At 42.1% G+C, this 20,903-nt stretch overlaps 2 protein-coding genes and 1 pseudogene across 4 annotated transcripts in view; 1 reads left to right on the top strand and 2 right to left on the bottom strand.

Annotated features, from left to right (window-relative positions):
* Lrrc63 (leucine rich repeat containing 63) overlaps positions 1–1,003 on the bottom strand; it is a 37,292-nt gene extending 36,289 nt beyond the window's left edge. The window contains exon 1 of one of the 3 annotated variants that reach the window (XM_087586334.1): positions 506–1,003. The gene's annotated coding sequence lies outside the window, so the exon portion shown is untranslated. 3 annotated transcript variants of the gene reach the window in all.
* A 5,790-nt stretch (positions 1,004–6,793) lies between these two features.
* Positions 6,794–20,903, top strand: part of Lcp1 (lymphocyte cytosolic protein 1) — a 102,087-nt gene continuing 87,977 nt past the window's right edge. Inside the window, exon 1 of the mRNA XM_087585826.1 lies at positions 6,794–6,907. The gene's annotated coding sequence lies outside the window, so the exon portion shown is untranslated. The remainder of the gene's footprint in view (positions 6,908–20,903) is intronic.
* Esco2-ps2 (establishment of cohesion 1 homolog 2 (S. cerevisiae), pseudogene 2) lies at positions 16,397–19,865 on the bottom strand (annotated as a pseudogene).

A 20,903-nucleotide genomic window follows, 5' to 3' on the forward strand; every position in this document is an offset into this window, starting at 1 on the left:
ATCAGCCTGGGCTACTTCGGGGAGGGATGGCTTCTTTAAAAAAATTAGATTAATAATTAATATAGATAAAACACATTCTATTATTAATCAAGACCTTGCTAACATTTCCCGTGTGGGAACAAAATTCAACCAGCCAACGCCATTTTCAATTATTAAATGGGAACCTCCCTTCCCCCAATATAGGCACGACATTTCATTCACTATCTCCCAAATATCAGTATAGATTCAGAAGCGATTTTGGAAAAAGAAAAGAAAAGAAAAGGCCTCTGAAATCCCACAATATCTAACCTTATACAAACAAACTGTTTTCTTGTATGGCAATGGCTTGTTTTAACTCTCAGCTGACTTAATTTGTCCATAATTACGCAACTCAAAAATAAGACAGGCTTTAATACAATGAGACGTTCCAGGATGGCGGAGAATCCCAGAGAATAGGGAAATAAGAACCCCAGATGTCCTCCTTCCCCACCCCCCAAAAAAAATGAGTCTTTGTTTTCAGGGCAACCTCAAAAGTGCCTGGCACTGTGCTGCTCCGCGGGACGCCGGGCAGGGAACCCTGGTGCGGTGCAGAAGAGCGGTTTACCCGCGAAAGGTAACTGCAGGCCAGCGCTCGCTCCTGATTTGCCGGCTGGCCGCGCGTGCCCGCCCGCCACAAGTTTTCTTCTCTAGTTGGTAAGGAGACGGTCCCCCACACCCCACTCCACCCCGGCTCCCAAGTGTCAGGCTCCTACGGACCCTGCCTTCAAGTCAACAGACCAGATTTCCCACATCCATCTCCTTTGTCCCTGAGTCCTGGCTGCCAGTGACTGTCTAGAGAGGTCTTCAGTTAGGTCTCCATGTTCCTGCAGGACGCAGCTCCATTAGCAGCACCCCAAGCCCAGTTACGCTCATAGTGAGGACCACCAACCAGGATCCCCCTCCCAATTTGCCCCCCCACCCCCACCCGCATCCCGGCGAGCGGGGTGGGAAGCGCAGGCGCCCGAGTGTTGGGCGTGCCAGGAACAAGGGGCGGGGCTCAACACTCCGCCCAGCTACCCCGCCCACTCGATCCACCCACTGATTTCGCCACCCTGGGCCAGTGCGGTCTGATTCTGCTGAGGGCAGTGCAGGATACCCAGAGGCTGAAGTGGTGGAGCCCGGAGGAGTGGCTCCACGTGCAGCTGTACGGAAGGCTGTGGTGACAATCGTTATTACTATTCTTACTCTTAAAACAGTGGCCACTATTATTTTCTTACTTTTCTCCATGACTTGATACGGGTGTCTGGAGTCTGGGTTGGCATTTTCTAATAACGCTACACTTTTGGGCAGCTGTCCATCGTTGCTCATTTTGCAGTAATACCCTGTCTCCAAATCGCACATTCTGTTTTCCTTCTTGACTCTTGGGTGCAACCTGTTTCGTCTTTCTGAGCCTTTAAAGTAAGTTTTTGGTGGAAGTGGAACTGTGTGGGAACGAGAGCTGTAGGCAGTGGTTCCAAAGCGCTTTAAAAGGACACCCAGGTCTCACTGTCACGGTGGTTGGCTGTGATTACGGGTGCTGGTGCTTTTTTTTTTTTTTTTTTTTTTTTTTTTTTTTTTTTTTTTTTTTGTCGTGGTGTCAGTGAATCTCCCTCTTCAGTGGTAGATGTGCCGCGTATGTTCGCCTATTATATGTGCTTGCTTCTCTGGAGATTTGAGAACAGAAACTGGAAAGAACCTATTACAGAGGCGGGGAAATCCAACTGAGAATTCAAGTAAGGGGCACTTCCTTTCAGGCATCTCCCTTATATATTTCTCTTCTTGTGGAAATTTCAATAGCACCTTTGGAAATCAGAGACTTCCTGATTCGCTTACTAACCAAGTCTTCCCTTTTCTCCGAAGAGCAAGCATGTATTTTGAAACAATGGGAAAATAATAATTAAAAAGGAGTCTGGGTAATACTGTACAATTGTTGTCCTTTGGGGTATTGGTATGTGGTTTTGTCATATAGATTACTTTGTTGTTTACTAGGAACTGTTTCCAAACCAGGGGTTTTATTCCGTTTTCTCCTGTGTTTGCTTTAGATTGATTAGTCTCCCAGAAGGACAGGAAGCAGACAGAAAGGCAAATCTGGTGGCCAGGTTTGTCTCAAGTAATGTATATTGTTCATATTCTGTAAACAGCAGACATGTTTCCATTCTTAAGGATAAAGGTGTGGGGGCCAGTCTCTGCAGCCGGTTCTCTATTCTTAAAAGCTGAGACTGACTGGAATACGGTTTCACTGACGGATGTGTTTAAAATGTATGCTTAGCTTTGCATAGTCAAAAATCAAGCCAAGTGCATTTGTTAATTAAAAAAAATGCTTTGTCATTCCCTGCAGGTTTCTCCTGGCAACTACCATGTCAGAACCCAGGGCATGTTAATATGTGATCTCTGTAGTTGTAAATATTTTGTCTTCTGTGACTATTACTGTAACTATAGCTCCAACCATTTAGGGAAATGAAATAGTAATGAAAATTAAATTGTTGGTTTGGTATGTCTTCCATGCCCATGTCAGCTCTTCTGCCATACCTTACACGTCTTTTACATGGGGATGACGGAAGCACAGGATAAAATTTTGAAAGCCTACATTTCACTCAGTTCAGATAACTTTAGCACTGCTTGTATTTAATTTGTTGGTTTTGAAAGTACGGCTACCTCCCCTTCCCCTTCCTTCCTTCCTTCCTTCCTTCCTCCCTTCCTTCCTTCCTTTCTTCCTTCATTTTTTCCTCTTCCTCCTTCTCCCCCTCCCCCCTCTTCCTCCTCCCCCCCTCCTCCTCCTCTTCCTTCATACTGTTTCTCTTAGAAAGGAGGGTGCTCCCTCTTTGCCTTTAAGGTTCTATTTCACCTGCTGTACAGTTCGGTTGGCCAGTTCCCTTGTGATTGGATTTGCCATTTGGCAGAACCTCTGTGGGCCAGAATGAACTGCAGTGCTGTCGCTCTGTTAGCGGCTTGTGTGAAAGCAGCCAAGTTCACAGTGAGCGCCCAGGTTCTAGGCATCCTGCATCATGGTGGTGGTTGTTGTTGCTGCTAAACTGAGATAAAAGCCTTCTGGGAGAACAGAGACGGGAGCACCCGACAGATAATGCTATCGGTTGTCTTAGGGATGGAGCCTACTCAGAGACCTCAGATTTGCCTTTGGTGAAAGGACGCCACTGTTAGATGATATAACATGTGTGCGAGGCGTCTTCATCGTTTTGCAGACCTTTGTTTGTTTGATTGGTTTTCCTTTCAAACACGACCGAAGTTTGCTAAACACTTTGGCCAGTCTGGATCTAAGCTAACATCTTACTGTGTGGAAAAAAAAAAACTGGAGATATGTGTATTCTTTTGCCTGGGTCCCTTTTAGAGGATCCTATAAAATGAAGTTATCTCGGAGTGTGTATTGGTTCTCTATTGCGTCCTCAGGGCACTGAGATGCTTTTGAGAAACAGTAGGTTTTTTGTTTGTTTGTTTGTTTTTCCTGGCCTGAGTTTACAACTGTTGATATTAGCTGTGCATACTCAGCGTGTCTTTACTACCAGTCGCCCCTGTGCGACTTTAAAGACATACATTTATGTCAAGTGCTCTCAGGATTTAGCGGAGAATGGCTTTGCCTTATCACAGATGTGAATGAAACCTTGTGGTAGAAGCAGTTGCTAGATGTTGCTCTTCTAACCCCTGTGTCTCAGCGCGAAGCCCAGAGCTTTGTTCCTGCTCTACACTCTTTGGGGGCCTTAGTTTCCTTCTCCATCTCAAGATGGATGGGTACTTCCTTTCCTTGGTTTGAGTTAGAGATCCTGGGATTCAAATCAAAAGGAACACGGTGCCAACCAGGAAATGTCATGGGAGCGACATGGTGGAGTTCGAGAAAACTGTTCAAGTGTGTGGAAGAACAATGTCTGTGTGTCCTTAGCATTTATGTCTGTGAATTCAGCCATTTGTTCTGAAGTGAAACATCAGAGCGCCTGTCTGCACACATCCCTTTGCTAGGCATTAAACCTCAACTTTACTAATTAAATATTACTTTTAGGCTTTATAATTTCAGCTACATAAGTGAAAGCTTACATCATTCCCAAAACTTTGCTGATCTACTCACTTGAACCAATGTTCCTTTCTTTCTCTTCCCCTCCAGTTTAATATTAGGTTGTTTGGGTTGTGTAGTGTGACTTACACAGGTACTTTCCCCAAAACTCAGGGAGAATTTGTCTTTCTTAGATGCAATGATCATTTTTCATTGTAGGCTATATATTCTACAACTAGATGATATCAGACATTTTTATGCCAAAAAGTTAAATAACACTTCTTGCTGTTATTGTTAGGAACTAGAAAAGGACAAGTTAAGACATGAAGGTTAGATAAACCCCCTGCCACAGTGGAATACCCTAACCAATGGACACAATCATGTTTTGGATAATGGGCAACAAAGACATATTCCTAAGGGAATCCCCTGTCCCTAAATTGGTGAAATAACTTGGTACAGACGTTTGTAGATTTGGGGCTTAACCCTGTAGGATCTTAACTCGGGGTCAAGGTTCAGTTCCCTTGATCAATCAGTCCTGGAGAGTATAATTAATAACCCATCCCTGCCTGACTGAGATCAGTGTTTGTGTGGTTTGTGAGGAAATCTCTACACACTAACGTTAGAAAGTTCCCTTATAATGGCAAGCTATCTAGGCCTTAATATTCTGTCAATGCCTTAATATTTTACCTAGGTCCTGACAGTTATGTTGACAAAGGTCACTGTCCTGTATGCTCTTAATTACGACATGTCTGATTTATGATATGTAAACCAGATTTGTTAGTCACTACATGGAAGGCCCCGTTGTGCGGGGCTCTTGAGAATTCTAGTGTGTACATCATATTTAGACAAAGGCAGTGTAGCTCTGCTCTTTGGATTCTAATCCCCATGCTGTCACTTGTTGGCTTGGCTTTCAGGCGCATTGCCCAGCATTTCTAAGCCCCTGCAGTTTCCTTACCTGCAAAACTGAGGAACTTTTGATAATTGAAACATCCATATGCTTGCAAGGTGTGTGGAAGTCATCACTTCCGCTGAGACTGTAACCTCTGGCACTTGGAAATGCTTTGCAATGACTTTTTTATAGAGCCAATAGCAGCTGGTCCTCTTCAGCAGCGCAAAACAAAACAAACAAACAAACAAAAAACAAAAAAAACCCAATGTGTTTTTCAAATCTACCATTCTGCTTTATTCTTCCTGTCTGAATTGAACATATGTTTCACTCAGAGGTGTATTAAAGACTACAGCTTGTGTAAGGGAGTGATAATGATGGGTTAGGTTTAGTTGAGCAGAGGTCGCCTGGACATGCATTGATGTTGGGTCTTTTGCCTCAGCTGGACAACTGCAGCAGTATCTGCTCTCTTGTGGCCATGCCGTTGACAGTGATGCCACAGTTCTGTTGGATTTCCACTTGTATAATGCACCCGTATCAGACCGTTTATCGGGACTGACATTAATGAATGTTCTAGGACACTGCTTCGCTGTCTAGTTCATGTGACAGCCTTTCTTGCTGATGATATAGGAAGACTCCTTTACTCTGGCAGTCATTCCAGCTGAGGCAATTCTTAGCAGAGGAAGAGGCATGGTATGCAGGAGCCTGAGGAAAAGAGCTGGGGGTTTGTTCTTCTCTTCCAAGCAAAGCAGCTCTACCCTTCTGAATTTAGCACGTTTGGCTCCGCCACCGACTTGCTTTCGAGAGTGGATTCTATGGCAGAGGAATTTGCTTACAACCCACCAAATGGGGCGCCTTGAGACTTAGTCTGTGCCCCTTCTCTACGCTGGAGTCATGGAAACCTTGCCTAATCATTGCTGGAGGGGGACTTCCCTCACGATCCAGAATACTATACACACCATCTCTTTCAACCCACTCCAGAATCAGATCATAATGGGATAATAGCTGTAAGGCACTCACTGTTCTCACTGGGTGAGGAAAGACGGAATGATCCCTGTTTATTCAGCTCCAAGTCCATGACTGGGTTCAACACATTAAAAAGATCACTTCCCGGGCTGGAGAGATGGCTCAGTGGTTAAGAGCACTGACTGCTCTTCCAGAGGTGCGGAGTTCAAATCCCAGCAACCACATGGTGGCTCACAGCCATCTGTAATGAGATCTGATTCCCTCTTCTGATGTGTCTGAAGATAGCTACAGTGTACATATATATATATACATATACATACATACATATATATATATATATATATATATATAAATCTTTAAAAAGATCACTTCCCGAGGATTTGTAATGGGGTGTGTCACTTTACGAAGGTGTTACTGGGAAGAAGAAAACCCTCTCTGCTTTCTCAGTTGGGGTATTTGTGGTACATGCTTGTGAGGTGCTGGTGACTTCAGTGAAGACTAGAAATGCACAAAGAATATAATAGCTATATTGGTGATCCTGGTGTTTGGAGAAGATTGAGAGCTATACACCAATGCAACAAAAAGATGCAACAAAAAGTAGAACCAGGGGGTTAACATCTGGCTTGGCTTAGCAGAAATTATTTAGTTAGGAACGAGAAGGACCGGTTTTGCTAATCTTGTACTGTGAGCTGTTGTGATCTTAAAGCCATTCCTGAGGACTTGGCTCAGGGCACGTCTCAGAACATGTGTTTCCCTTATTTATGTCTATTTCCAAAGGGAAAAGAGTTCTCTGGGAGAGGTGTCTTATGTAATGCACAGAGACCTTAGCCCTGATGGGGCTTTGAAAGCTTCAAGAGCTTCCTATGGTGGAGGCTGGGATTTGTAAACAGGCTGTTGATAGGCTGTGGCTAAAGGAATAAGGAAACTTGAAGGGAAAGGGCTCCAGAGGAAGTACACCGGAGGCCCCGTCCTGTCCTGTGCGAATAATAGACTTCTCTCAAGTGGCCTCCACCCCGAAGAAACAAATGCGCAAAGATCCACAGACGCGCTGATTCCAGGTATCTCGGCTATTTCTCTAGAGTAGGAGGGAAGGGGTTTTGTTGAGGACAGGAGGAAGAAAGGGAAGCTCATTCTCTCTGGGGAGGTCACATTGGCGTCGCCAGGTACAGCCTCCAGATCTGGCCTTCTGAAATGGGGAGAATGAGGTGGCTTTATGGTTCACTTTGAACAGAGGGTGCGTTTCTTACTCATAAGCGCCGGACATTTCCATGGGAAATATTACTGAGCCATCCGTAGCATAGCCCCCTTCCGCCTCCGCTGAAAGGTGTGGGAGAGGAAGTCTGAACTATGTCGCATTGTCCGTCTAGAGGCAAGCAGCTGCACTTGCTTCACCTCACTGACCCTGCTTCCTTGCCTCTAAGAGCTTTCCTCTGTTCCTGGGCTATGAGTCTATCAGAAATTTCTACCCAAACAATTCTTACTCAGTCACTCAATGTGCAGATGAATAATGGTTGGATTTGTTGAATTTCTCACATATCCTGGCGTTGGAATACAAATGTCTTCATCTCTACTTTCAAGGACTGTACTGGGTGATTTTAGGATTTAAATATTATTTATCAAGCTTTGGTGGATAGAACCATTCACATGATTTAGTGGCAAAGTCAGGTATAGGAGGAGAGATACAGGTATATGTGTGTATATGCACACATGCAAGCGTGTGTTTATATGTGCACACACACCATTTGTACAGTGAAACAAGATCATCACCTTTGTCAGTTCACGTTTTTCTATTGAAATTGTTCTCAGATGGCGCAGAAGGCGAGAATCATCTTCTGCTTTCAATACAAGCTGTGATTTTACAGACTTAGCGTCTTGATTCTCAGTCTGGCCAGATACTGTTTATGAGATGCTGAACTGGGGAATATGAGATTTACACATAATTAGTATAGAAAATCATGTTATGCAGATTTAAAACAAGCAAAATCTTACATAATCCTTTCCTAGAGAAATAGCTGTTGATACTTTCAAGTACTATACATACACACACATAAACATACCTAGGTATTTATATCGAAGGGCATTTACAAAAAGCTAATAGAAAAAGGCATTTGATATTCAAGTACATACACATTATATATTTTCATTTTTAATATACTGTTAAAATTCTATAACCTGTAATTCCTCTAAATATATAGGATTTTCCCAAGAAATATATTTCAAAGCTTTTTAAAATGAGATATTCCATATTTTTCTTCTTCCAAATCACTACCAGCTGTGAATAGCAGTGAAGAGCAGCTGTGAGTAGCAGTGAAGAGCAGCTGTGAGTAGCAGTGAAGAGCAGCTGTGGGTAGCAGTGAAGAGGAGCTGTGGGTAGCAGTGAAGAGCAGCTGTGAGTAGCAGTGAAGAGCAGCTGTGAGTAGCAGTGAATAGCAGCTGTGGGTAGTAGTGAATAGCAGCTGTGGGTAGTAGTGAAGAGCAGCTGTGAGTAGTAGTGAATAGCAGCTGTGAGTAGTAGTGAAGAGCAGCTGTGAGTAGTAGTGAATAGCAGCTGTGAGTAGTAGTGAAGAGCAGCTGTGGGTAGTAGTGAAGAGCAGCTGTGAGTAGTAGTGAAGAGCAGCTGTGAGTAGTAGTGAATAGCAGCTGTGAGTAGCAGTGAAGAGCAGCTGTGAGTAGTAGTGAAGAGCAGCTGTGGGTAGTAGTGAAGAGCAGCTGTGAGTAGTAGTGAAGAGCAGCTGTGAGTAGCAGTGAAGAGTAGCTGTGAGTAGCAGTGAAGAGCAGCTGTGAGTAGCAGTGAATAGCAGCTGTGAGTAGTAGTGAATAGCAGCTGTGAGTAGTAGTGAAGAGCAGCTGTGGGTAGTAGTGAAGAGCAGCTGTGGGTAGTAGTGAAGAGCAGCTGTGGGTAGTAGTGAAGAGCAGCTGTGGGTAGCAGTGAAGAGTAGCTGTGGGTAGCAGTGAAGAGCAGCTGTGGGTAGCAGTGAAGAGCAGCTGTGAGTAGTAGTGAATAGCAGCTGTGAGTAGTAGTGAAGAGCAGCTGTGGGTAGTAGTGAAGAGCAGCTGTGGGTAGTAGTGAAGAGCAGCTGTGAGTAGCAGTGAATAGCAGCTGTGAGTAGCAGTGAAGAGCAGCTGTGAGTAGTAGTGAAGAGCAGCTGTGAGTAGTAGTGAAGAGCAGCTGTGAGTAGCAGTGAATAGCAGCTGTGGGTAGTAGTGAAGAGCAGCTGTGAGTAGTAGTGAAGAGCAGCTGTGGGTAGTAGTGAAGAGCAGCTGTGAGTAGTAATGAAGAGCAGCTGTGGGTAGTAATGAATAGCAGCTGTGAGTAGTAGTGAAGAGCAGCTGTGCGTAGCAGTGAAGAGCAGCTGTGGGTAGCAGTGAAGAGCAGCTGTGAGTAGCAGTGAAGAGCAGCTGTGAGTAGCAGTGAATAGCAGCTGTGGGTAGTAGTGAATAGCAGCTGTGAGTAGTAGTAAAGAGCAGCTGTGAGTAGTAGTGAAGAGCAGCTGTGAGTAGCAGTGATGAGCAGCTGTGAGTAGTAGTGAAGAGCAGCTGTGAGTAGTAGTGAAGAGCAGCTGTGAGTAGCAGTGAATAGCAGCTGTGGGTAGTAGTGAAGAGCAGCTGTGGGTAGTAGTGAAGAGCAGCTGTGGGTAGTAGTGAAGAGCAGCTGTGAGTAGTAATGAAGAGCAGCTGTGGGTAGTAATGAATAGCAGCTGTGAGTAGTAGTGAAGAGCAGCTGTGGGTAGTAGTGAAGAGCAGCTGTGAGTAGTAGTGAAGAGCAGCTGTGGGTAGTAGTGAACGCTCTTTTTCCTTGTCTAACTTAGTGGTTCTCAACCTTCCTGTTGCTCCGACCCTGTAATGCGGTCCCTCATGCTGTGGTGACCCCAACTATAAAATTATTTTGTTGCTACCTTCATAACTGTGATTTTTCTTTTGTTGTGAATTGTAAGGTAAATATCTGTGTTTTCCACTGGTCTTAGGCGACTCTGAAAGGGTCGCTTGACCACAAAGGGTCATGACCACAGGTTGAGAACTGCTGCTCTAACTGATGCTGGGAATTAGCCAAAATTTACATTTTTGTTCCTCTGATATGACTAAGAGAGGATGTCAGTGGCCTAAAAATGTGCCTCCCTCTTCTACTCTGAGAGGGGACTCAGGGGCCGATGCACCCCCACCCAGCAACAGTGTAGTCTGTTTTTTAAGCACACATCTGTTAGTGCTTCTCAATGCTGAATTCACTTAGAGCCTTTGGAGGACCAAGGCGTGATAGATCCAGGGGATGCATTTTCTTCTTTCTTCCATGCCATGAGAAAACTGGTCTTTGCTATACCTTCCGCCAGCACCCGCACACTGGTCTGCAAGCAGACTTCCCTGAGTGCACGGTGACGGTTCTCGTGGCTGATAAGAAGCTCACTGAAGCCTTGAATAGGGAGAAATGTGAGAAGCCTGAGAACGTGCTCTCTTCTTCCACTCCAAGAGGCCTTAGTGTGCAACCCGTCTCACACCCAGCATCAACACCTCGTGTTTCATAAGCACACTTCTCTCTGTGCTTATTAAACACTGTGGTTACTGTGTGACAGGACGCATAGGAGAGACTGGCAGCAGCACTGTACTTTAGTCAACATGGTATTTGATTGGTACCAGCCTTAACCATCCCTTACGGTGCTCATTACTGAATGTGTTTTGTTGCAAATGGCTTATCCTGGTGCCTTGCCCGTTTTTACATTGTAGTGTGTATTATATCCCCCCTCACTCCCACCTGTCAGAGATGTTACACATTGTGGATAACTAAAATGCCCAGTTTTCTTACTTAACGAAACTCCCGTGTGATTTAAGAAGCAATATGTGGTTTGAATAGCTGACACCACTGTTTACTGATTATATGAGGTTAGGTTATTCTGCCCTCTAAGCCTTACCTTTCAAATTTATGAAACTGTGACTCAGTGGAATATGCTGTCGATGACCTTGTGAAAAGTGAGTGAGATCGAACGAGAATGGATTGCTACAGAGGCTGGAGCATTGGGAGTGCTCATTAGGGCTTGAAGAGACCGCGCTCGCTCGAGAGATAAAGGGCTGGCTATGCCAGAAGGGAGGAGCACATAGCTTGTGGGAGTGTTGGGGTGTACATCTATGGCTCCAATGCTTAGAGGACAGAGACAAGCTGACCCAGGGGCTTGCTGGCCCACTAACCTAGCTGAACCATTAAGATTCAGTGAGACATCCTATCTCAAAAACTAAGATCAAGATTGACAGAGAAATACAGCTGAAGTCCACCTCTTACCTCTGTATACTCATGCATGGGCAGCAGCATGTACAGTTACCCACATATGCATAACAAGCACGCGCGCGCGCGCACACACACACACACATATACACATCATGAATGCATGTGGGCATGCAAACTAAAACAATCTAACAAAAGAGGAATGAAAATACTCAGTAAAGGCCAATTCCTTTTCCTCAGCAATTCAAAAGGAGGTGCTGCATTCCTCAAGACTGTTATCACACAGAGCTGGCCTTGTTGCTAAATCACATGAAAATGAGACATGAACCGGAGGTAAGGTCATGGCAATCTGCAAAGCTGGGCAAACTGTATAACACCGGACACAGTAGACTCTGAGGGATGGGGTGTCCAAATGAGACTAACAACATGGTTTCTAAATACACAAAGCAGACCCTGACAAAAGTATAAGGAACCATTGCTAAGTCCATCCCTAGAAAGGGCCATTTTTGTTGTTGCTGTTAAACATGTCTCAGAAAACAAGGATTTAATGGGGCCATAGAATTTTTAATAGCAGCTAATGGACTTGCTTTAAGAGGCATTTGTTTATACTGATACCCACTAAATAGTGACTGTTCATCCTTTTCAACAAACATGAAATATTCACCGAACTGGATGAGTACTTGGCTACAAAGTTAATCTCGATGAATCTCAAAGGATACTCACGAAGGACCCAGATTTGCTGGGTGAGAGTCTGGGTGGAGAAGCTGCAAATGAAAATGTGGAAGGAGCTTGAACATCACTGTCCTGGCCAATAGGGAGGGTCCGTGACCTGTGTTGATGCAAAATCCCAGCTCCCATTTAAAAGGGATAAGAGTTTACTCTGCAGTCAAGATGAGTGACCATAGTCTACAGGAACACTGATCTAAGTTTCCCGACAGTCAGTATTCTAGTGCCAAAAAGTGTCATGGAGTTTTATCATAACAGGACAAAGAAAGCCATAAATCAAAACACTTTTCAAATACATTTGGTGGAAACATCAGAGGTAGGTTATAGCCAAGAGAGGAATCTGTTATCTGCCTCAGGTGCTATCTGATACAATTCTTGGCCTTTGATGTTTGGAAACTAGAATTTGGTAAGTTAATACATTCAAAATGGTTTTTATCTGCTACCCCACAGAGTGTGAGGTCCGGTTTTATCTGTCAGTCATGGGATGTTGGGTCCACCACAGAAGTGGGCAAGGAATGACTTTGTGGGGGTCCGAAGACAGTCAGAGATAAATTACAGTCCCATCTGGACCTGCAGCATACTAATCCTCCCTGTCACCATAGTCCTAATGGGTCCATTGGCCTTTGCAGACACAGCGTTTCTTCCTAAACTCTCCTCCGTAGTTCCCCTGTTAGACAAGTGCCATATTTTATACATCTGGGGACAGGCACAAGTGTTACTTGACATATCTAGAGAGGCTCATTCCTAGGATCTGGTGTAGATGAATCTGAGCTGTAGGAGGGGCAGAAGGCTTCGGGAGAGTGGGATAACTGGTAAAGCCATTAAGAAAGAAACTTCTAGATTGTACCAAAACTCTTAGCCATCATCAGATTTGATTTTTTTCTTTCTGTTTGTCCTCTGTATCTGGCATAACACTTACATGTGGTATATAGTGTCCTGGCTAGTTTTATGTCAACTCGACACAAACTAGAGTCAGTGGCCCAAAAATGGCCTCTTCTAGGAATGAACTTAGCAATGGTCCCTTATACTTTTGTCAGGGTCTGCTTTGTGTATTTAGAGGCCATGTTGTTAGTCTCATTTGGACACCCCATCCCTCAGAGTCTACTGTGCCCGGTGTTATACAGTTTGCCCAGCTTTGCAGATTGCCATGACCTTACCTCCGGTTCATGTCTCATTTTCATGTGATTTAGCAACAAGGCCAGCTCTGTGTGATAACAGTCTTGAGGAATGCAGCACCTCCTTTTGAATTGCTGAGGAAAAAAGAAGGAACTTCAGTTGAGAAAATGCCCCCACCATACTGGCCTGTAGACAAGTCTATAGGACCCCCCTTTATTAAAAATATATTATTTTCTCATATGATTACATTTCCCCCTTCCTCTATTCCTCCCAGTTCCTCCCCACACCCCTTCATTCTGGATCTACTCAGTTTCTGTCACTCATTAGAAAAGAACAGACTCCACTAAGAGGTAACAACAAAACATAACAAAATAAAAAGCTAAAATAAAACATCTCATATCAATGTTGGACAAGGCAAATCAACAAGAGAAAAAGAGCCCTGAGAGCAGGCACAAGAAAAGGCCACTGACTCACACACTCAGGAGCCCCGTTACAACACTAAGCTGAAAGCTATGATATATACACAGAGGTCCTGGGGTAGGTCAGGGTTGGCCTGCACTTGCTGCTTCAGCCTCTGTGAGTTCATGTGATCTTTCCTCAGTTGATTTAGAGGAACTTGTCCTCTACTCCATCCCTCTGGCTCTTTTGGCCTCCTCTTCTGAGGACTTCCCTGAGCTCTAAAGGATGGGATTTGATGGGGACATCCCATTTAGACCTGTGTATTCCAAGGTCTCTCTGTGTAATGTCTGACTGGGGGTTTCTGTATTTGTTCACAAGGTACTGATCTATGATAGAGCAGAATATCGTTAGGAGACATTTTATTCTTACCTTTTTTTTTTTTTTTAGACCAGTAGTATTGGTTTTACCATAGTTCTGTAGGCTATCTAGTCTCTGGTTCTTGGTCACCCAAGCAATGTTGACATGGGTTCCACGTAGTGCAGTGGACCTGAAGTCAAATCAGACATTCTTGGTTACTCTCACAAGCTTTGTGACATTATTGCCCTGGCATATTTTGTAGGCAGGACAGATTGTATATCTAAGATTCTTGGCTGGGTTGGTGTTTATGTTTCTCTTTTGGTAGCCTGTACAATACCTTCCTACACCAAAGACACTAAAATGTAGGGATTAAGTCTCTGTGTAGGCAGCAGCTCCACTTCTCCATATTTAATATGGTGTGTGGGTGTTGTCTTTAGCAATGGAACCTTGCTGTCAGTTTGTGGAGAGGCTCCATAGCCTTGGCAATAGCCTGGGTTGTTTAGAGATTTCCACGGGAACCCTTTGGCAAATAACTCAACTGGATGTAACCCAGTCCTGGTGCTGGAAGCTTCATTTGGTGACAAGAGATGGCTGACTGGGACTACATCTCCCTCATTATTTGAAGACTTCATTAGGATCTCTTTCATATATTTGGGGAAGTTTCCATTGCACCAGCTCCCCATATCACTCACAAATGCTCCTCAACTCCAGGTGTGTCTTCCTGGATTACCTCCCTCAACCCTATCTCCCTTTCCACTTTGTCATCTGACCAGCTCATTCCCATTCCCTCACCCCCATCCACTCATAAAATCTGTTCTATTTCCCCTCCTGAGGAGATCTATGTGACACACCTGCTCCCAGCTTCTTCCTCTGTGCCAAACCTCTCTGGGTCTTTACATTGTATCTTGATTATCGTTTATTTAGTGGTTAATAGCCACATATAAGCAAATATATACCATATTTATCTTTCTGGATTGGTATTACCTCTCTAAGGATGATTTTCTCTAGTTCCACCCATTTCCTGCAAATTTCATGATGCCATTTTATTTCCACAGCTGAGTGTAAATTTATTGTGTACTTTATTGTGTAAATGTACTACATTCTCCTTATCCATTCTTCCGTTGAGGGACGTCTCCATTGTTTTCTAGCTCTATGAATAGAGCAGCAATGAACATGTTTGAGCAAGTGTCCTTGTGGTAGGATAATGTGTCCTTTGGGAATATGCCCAAAAGTGGTATAGCTGTATCTTGAGATAGACCAATTCTCATATTTCTGAGCAACCACCATACTGATTTTCATAGTGGCTGCACAAGTTTGCACTCCTATCAGCAATGGAGAAGCATTCCCCCTACTCTGCATCCTCTCCAGCATGACCTGTCACTTGTGTTATTGATGTTAACCATTCTGACAGATGTAAGACAGGATCTCAAAGTAGTTTTGATTTGTAGTTCCCTGATGGCTAAAGATGGTGAACATTTCTTTAAGTGTTTAACATTTTCCTGATTGATGGTTTAAATGGGAGGGACCACATCACTGTGGCAGTGCCAACCCTGGGCTCGTGGGTTTGGATGGTATAAGAAATCTGGTTGAGGAAGCCATGAGGAACAAGCCATTAGGCATCACTCCTCCATGGCCTGTGCATTGGTTCTCACCTGCAGCTTACTACCCAGTGTGAGTTCTCTCAGTGACGGACTGCGATCTGAAAGTTGTAACCTGGAATAAATTCCTTGCTCCCCAAGTATCTGATTTTGGTATCAGTGCTTTATCACAGCAGTAAAAACCCTAAGAAGTATAGTATTATTTAGCAGAATACAACTATTATTTAGTTGATTTTTAAATCATAACTCTACAGTGAGACATCTTAAATGTTAGTCAGAAACATCAGGAATTAAAATATAAGCCTCCTGAATGTTCTCGTTATAAGAGATTGATGTCTTTGCTATAATTTGGATAAGAAGATTAAACACTTATTTTTGGTTCTGTCTAGCTATGGTAAATGGAGTTTACATTACTCTGTTAAGTATAGGCACGCTATAGGGCACTTGACACTGTTGTAGTTGTCTTAATGTTTTTAGCATTAATTAAAAACATGTAAGTTTCTGTATGTGTACACACACACATATAAATATATAATGTTTATTTGTTTTGGCTGTAATAATTTGGATTTAAAATATAGATAATCCAAAATGGAGTTTCATTTGGAAGATTTTAAAATAAGTTTTTTTGTCAGTTTAAAAGCTAGATTCATTAACCCAAATTAAATAATGAGAAAGGTTTTTTCATAAGACAGTGAAAATACTTGAATCTTTTAAACATGCAAACTAGTTTTGAGTATGGTAAGGGTCCTGAGTAACAAAACAATCATAGTAAAAAGCATAACTAATGAATGAAATTATCTTCATATATAACCAAGATTATCGATAGTTTATCATTTAGGGATGTACCAAGTAAAATATTAAATATCAAAAGCAAAGCTTAAAACATGAAATTATAAAAGGATTTTAAAAACAAAAAAAAATAGAGAGAGAGAAAAGGTCAGGTATTTGTGGGGCTCGTTTATTGACGCAGTTGCGATGACCAAAGGCCAGCACTGCTGAAGTCTTCCTGGGTTCCCAGACGGAGCTGGAGTGTTTGATGGCGGGCAGGTTACCGTCCGGAGACCAGAGCAGGCTAGAAGTACCTGCAGACAGTCTTTTCCTCCAGTCAGCCTGGGATCTTTGAATTTCGAATGTATATTTTCCTTTTTTTTTTTTTTTTTTTTTGCAATTCAACTCCATACTTTATTCAGATGTACTGTTCAGTGACTTTTTCTGTTCCAAGATCCCATTCAATTGCCACACTTCAGGATGTCATGACCCTTTGACTAAATTTCAAACTTTTGTTTTTCATTGCTTTTGAGTCTTAGGGTATGGTGGTTATATATTTTGTACAACTGGGACTTGTCTTGAGGTTTAGTTCATGTTCACATGGAATTATACTTGAGAAAGGTAAATACCCTTCTGATGTAGCAAACCAAATCTCAACACAGTAGCACTGGCTGTTGCTATTGTCAGCAGGGTACCTGCTAGTGTGACGCTCATTTTCCTCCTTTCCATTGCTATACTCTAATGCGCAGTCTGCCTTAGGACTTAACTGTTGTCCACAATTCATTTTTTGGTATGGACTCAAATTATTACTATATGTGGTACTTGCAGAAGCCTGGCTATCTGACTTGGATCCTTGGAAGCTATGGTAGGGGAGAAGTAACTCCCAAGGGTTGTTCTCTAACTCCATGGAGGCACCTTGAAATGCATGCATGACACACATGCACACTAGCAATAATTAGAACAACTGTGATTGGCTTCTCACAAGTCACTGAACAATAGAATGTTAATAAAATATAATAAACATTTAAGATTTTGTGCAGAAAATAGCATTAAAATGTTATAATTTTAACACTTTCTCACTATTTTTGGAAGGATTACAGGCAAATTAGACTAAAGATGAACCAATTTTACAAACAATAATACAACCTAGAAACAAAAATTTCTTCCTTAATGTCTCATGCCAGGTATCAGTTAAATGACCTTTAACAATTAAAACCACTTGAATTTTTTGTTTTAGAAATGAGTATCAAATTCAGAAAATCTGAGGTGAACTTAGGTAAACTGAGTATTCCATAAGGTCATTACGTTCTTAGGTCCATTAGTCTGATTCATGACTTTCATTACCTACCAGCAATTTCATTTAATAAAATCAGATAACAATGCCAAATAGTCTTAATTAAATTTTATGATAAGCATGCTTTTGATTAATTTTCTAAGGGATTATGGAATTATTTTACCTAAGTAGATATGAATAATGATTTCTGCTATCTAAACCAGAAATTCAAAATACTTTTAAGTATTTTCAACTTAGCTGCTACAATATGCTCGTAAAGTAGGATCACTACATAAGGAATTCCGGAATTGTCTCATGGCCTGTGTTTAGATTTGCCTCTACTGATGTAACATGAGACAACCACATGGTCTAAAAGTGAGTTCATGTGTTCCTTATAAAGTGGCCCAGTTTTTGCGAAAGCTACCGTTCTGTGAGAAGTTTTTCAGAATTATGAACTCAAGAGTGTATATGAAGATCTTTTTTCCCTTTGAATCTCAAACAATTCTCAACAAATTATCTAACACATAAAGAAAAAACTTGTATTTACATGTGTACAGTCTTACAATTTTCATTCTGATACTAATTAGTTTTTATCTAGCTGAACTTTTCCACATAGTACCAGATTTGTGGTTACAATTGGTTTTAGCTATGAAAATTATATACAAGGAAATTAGGGGTGTTGCAATACTTGGTTGCAAATAATTTGCCATCTGGTGTTGGGTCAGAAAATGCAATTTCATTAATGCTGAGGAAACAGCCAAACATGAAGCAATTCCTGACAGTGTCAACCAGTCGTCTTGCAATGCGTTTTCTTCTTTTTAGTTTGAAGACCCAGATTCTACTTATTCCACAAATTGCAGGTTCTGGTACATCTGAACACCGCCAAGCTCTAGAACATTCTTTAGTGGTACTTGGTTCTGACAGGACACGAAAAGCCTGTTTGATGGGTTCCGCAATTAAACATCCAACTACTCTCTTTTCATCAATAAAGAGGAAGGTTTTGGTTTTGTTTGGACACATGGGAACAACTTGCTGGAAACCCAATTCCAGATCCACAAGTTCTTGGACATCCTCTACCTTTTTGATGGCATAACTTGGATCACGTGGCAGGACCAACACAATCTTCCCATCCCAAAACTCTGCTACTATCCGTTCTCTTTTCCATCCCACATATTTAATTCCCTCCAGAAATCGGTGGTGATGTTGGAGATGTTGTATTTCATCTTCAGGGTTGGAAGCAGTATAGATCATGCCACAAGACTTACACATAGTCGTCCCAAAATGTTTCTGACCCGCGTCAATAACAAGCTGGTCTTTTCCTCCTTTATTTGTATCTCTGAAATTAATATTTTTCTGTACATTTGTCTGTTTCAAGAAGTTAGTACATGCAGGGGATCCCACAGAAGACTGTTCTTCAGATGGAGACCTTTTTGTGTTCGTTGAAGAAACACTGAAGATAGAATAGACAGACTCCGAAGAAATTGTCTTGTTCTCAAGTGACTTCTCTGAAGGAAAATTATGTTTATCAAGTTTACACTCCTTTGAAGAAACTACTGCACCTGAGGAATTCTTTCCCAGTTTCTCTTCACTTTCACTTCTTGCGTCTAGTAGCTCAACATTTGATTTCTCTCCCACTAACAAGGACTTTGGGACTTGCTTTGCCTCAAGGGCATCTTCAGTGACCTCTGGTTCATTTTTCTGCAAAAGTATTGGTAATGGCTTATCTTCTAGAGGTGACTTTTTAAGAAAGTTTCTTTTTCTAACAAAAAATGCTGCTCCACCTTGGAGTGTAACTCGTGGTCTTATTTTCTGGCTTAGAACCCGAGGAGGAGAATTTGGAGGATTTTCTGTGGGAAAACAACTGTTCTCTTTGTCCACAACTGGCTTATAGGTCACTTGACTTGGCTTGGAATTTTTCAGGTTTCTTGATATAGACTTGACGTGCTTGTAATTTGGTTGATGATTAGCAGTTAAACTCTTCTGCCTTTTTTTATTCTTGGTACAGACTGGTTTTCTCTGAATTTTTTCTGTCACACTGGGAAAAGGTCTATCTTCATTTTTAGTTGCTAGACAAATAGATTTACACTCTCTTATCAACTTCCTCTCCAGTGGATTGAGGTAGTGCTTATTTTTATTGTAGAAAGATACAGTAGACACAACTGGTTTAAATAACGAGCTGTGGTTTGCAAATGACAACATATTATTTTCAGTTGTTTTGAGTGGACTTGAAGAGAAATGTCGTTGGTGGGAGCATGGCTTTTCTTCCTTTTGAACACTGCTTTGACAATTATGTTTCTTATTAGGTGATGAATATAGATTTTCAGCAAATCTTAGTTTGCTTGATGAAATATCTGTTAATAGGCTATCATCATTATCAGCCTTCAGTGTATGTCGCTTCCTCTTCCTTGGAGTAAAAGTTGCCATCATCATAACTAAATTCCTTCGTTCCTCAGTCTCCCTTTGGACCCGCGTCCACTCCTGCGAGGGACCTACGGAAAGATACCTCAGCACCTCAGCAAGCGAACAAATCTGCTCACAGGAGCCCGGCGCCCTGCCCTATATTTTCCTTTATAAAAGATTTATTTATATTATTTTATGAGTACACTGTAGCTGTCTCCAGACACACCAGAAAAGGGCATCGGATCCCACTATAGATGGTTGTGAGCCACCATGTGGGTGCTGGGGATTGAACTCAGGACCTCAGGAAGAGCAGTCAGTGCTCTTAACCGCTGAGCCGTCTCTCCAGCGCTTGCATATTTTTCAAAAAGGATAAATCATAAGAGAAAGCCAAAACTTTAGCCAGTTTTAACAATTTATCAGCACTATTTACTTATCTCATAGACCAGAATTTATAAACATATTTAAATCTTTTTTATTAAAATAGAATTTCCCAATCATTATGCAATTTAGCAGGAATGCCCCACATAGGAATAATTTTCTAAACAAAATTTTTCGTAAAGTTCACAAGAAAAGGCTTTGCCCCATGGAAAAACATAAAGTGTGACGATGTTTAAACATCTGTTTAGTATGAGGATAAGATAAAGTTCTTGTTTTTCTAAGCCGTCTTAATGGACACTGCTGGGACAGATCGACCCCTAAGCAAACACTGTCATAAGCAGAGAATCAAGTGTGAATCCTATCTTGGGACAGCAAATTTTGACCTTAAAATGTAATAACCTTATACTTACTATGCCTGAGCCACTTTCTGTAAGTTTTATGTCCACCATACCTCTATGACATACCTCCTCTTCTCGCTTATTCCCTTCCCTCTCCACCGTGGGACAATCTTCGCCCTGCCATCCAAACTCCTCTCTCATCCCAAGTCATCATTTCTCCCTTGAGTCCTCCTGTAGTTTGACTGTTTTTAAAGCCACCCTTACTATTATTGTTACTGTAGAATCCAGAAAACATTTTTACCAAATTCATTTGAAACAAAAACCCGGGAAACTGTATCTAAAACACATAAAACATGTAGATTCATAACAGTTATAAACAGGCAAAATGCATTAATAGTATTGCTTTTTTAACCAATTTAAATTATTTATTAAAAAGTTAAGCCATTCACCAGGCACTTAGCACTTGTTTGTATTTTTACAAAAAGTCATTTC

Source organism: Rattus norvegicus, chromosome 15 (assembly GCF_021556685.1).
Source record: "Rattus norvegicus strain SHRSP/BbbUtx chromosome 15, alternate assembly SHRSP_T2T, whole genome shotgun sequence".
Classification (NCBI taxonomy): Eukaryota; Metazoa; Chordata; class Mammalia; order Rodentia; family Muridae; genus Rattus; species Rattus norvegicus.